The following is a 1682-nucleotide window of genomic DNA, read 5'->3' as shown; positions in this document are numbered from 1 at the left end:
ATGTCCAGCCAGGGTGGGAAGAAGTCCACTAAAAGTCCCAGTCCGCCAAGTCAGAAGTCGTCTTCCCTGTGGGCCAGATGCTGCGGTACATCAAGAAAGGCCACCCCAAGTACAGGATCGGAGTGGGCACGCCTGTGTACATGGCCGCCGTCCTGGAGCACCTGACAGCGGAGATTCTGGAGCTGGCTGGCAATGCAGCAAGAGACAACAAGAAGGGCCGGGTCACGCCGCGGCACATCCTGCTGGCCGTGGCCAACGATGAAGAGCTGAATCAGCTGCTAAAAGGCGTCACCATCGCCAGCGGGGGAGTGTTACCAAACATCCATCCAGAGTTGCTAGCGAAGAAACGAGGATCCAAAGGGAAGTTGGAAGCCATCATCACACCACCCCCAGCCAAAAAGGCCAAGTCTCCGTCCCAGAAGAAGCCCGTGTCTAAGAAAGCAGGGGACAAGAACGGGGCCTGGAAATCCAAGAAGCAGGGAGCAGTCAGCAAGGCAGCCAGCGCTGACAGCACGACCGAGGGCACGCCCGCCGATGGCTTCATTGTGCTCTCCACCAAGAGCCTCTTCCTCGGCCAGAAGCCAAACCTTATTCACAGTGAAATCAGTAATTTAGCCGGCTTTGAGGTGGAGGCCATAATCAATCCTACCAATGCTGACATTGACCTTAAAGATGAACTAGGAAACACGCTGGAGAAGAAGGGTGGCAAGGAGTTTGTGGAAGCTGTTCTGGAACTCCGGAAAAAGAACGGGCCCTTGGAAGTAGCTGGAGCCGCTGTCAGCGCAGGCCATGGCCTGCCCACCAAGTTTGTGATCCACTGTAACAGTCCCATCTGGGGTGCAGTGTGAGGAACTTCTGGAAAAGACAGTGAAGAACTGCTTGGCCCTGGCGGATGACAAGAAGCTGAAGTCCATCGCCTTTCCATCCATCGGCAGCGGCAGAACGGTTTTCTGAAGCAGATGGCAGCTCAGCTGATCCTGAAGGCCATCTCCAGTTACTTCGTGTCAACAATGTCCTCTTCCATCAAAACGGTGTATTTTGTGCTTTTTGACAGCGAGAGTATAGGCATCTACGTGCAGGAAATGGCCAAGCTGGTCGCCAACTAGGCTGAGGAACTGCAGAACCAGCCCACACCGTGCCCCCACCTCCAATTTGAAAGAAAGAAAAGAAAAGAAAAAAAAAAAAAAGATTCCCTCCACTCCTAGGGGGAGGCAGGAACCCTTTCATTTTTTTCAGTTTTGCTCATCTAGGGAAAATAAGGTTTTGGTTTCCAGTTTAATTGTTTTTGACCTTCTAAAATGTTTTTACGTTAGCACTGATAGTTGACATTACTGTTGTTAAGCACTGTGTTCCAGACCGTGTCTGACTTTAGTGTAACCTAGGAGATTTTATAGTTTTATTTTAATGAAATCCTGTTTGACGCAGAGCAGCAGGAAGAACAGTGTCTTCTACGTGGGGCAGAGTTCAGGAAGTCCATTTTGTAACCGTGTGTCGTGGTGCTTTATTGTATACCCAGTGGCATTCTTTTTACTATAATGTTCCTTTTTTTCCCCTCAAGAAGAAAAATCATGAATTTGCAGCAGACTTAATTTTTGTTTACTTTTTGTCTTAATGATGGATTTGAAAATGAAAGATTTAAAAGGCAGAACAGAATCTGTTGTCCTTAATTATATTTACAATTT

At 48.6% G+C, this 1682-nt stretch overlaps 1 pseudogene; it reads left to right on the top strand.

Moving 5' to 3' along the window:
- Positions 1–1106, top strand: LOC136118106 (core histone macro-H2A.1-like; annotated as a pseudogene).
- Positions 1107–1682: the final 576 nt, after the last annotated feature.

This window comes from Phocoena phocoena, chromosome 2, assembly GCF_963924675.1.
Source record: "Phocoena phocoena chromosome 2, mPhoPho1.1, whole genome shotgun sequence".
Taxonomy (NCBI): domain Eukaryota; kingdom Metazoa; phylum Chordata; class Mammalia; order Artiodactyla; family Phocoenidae; genus Phocoena; species Phocoena phocoena.
This window is presented reverse-complemented; position numbering and strand designations above follow the sequence as displayed.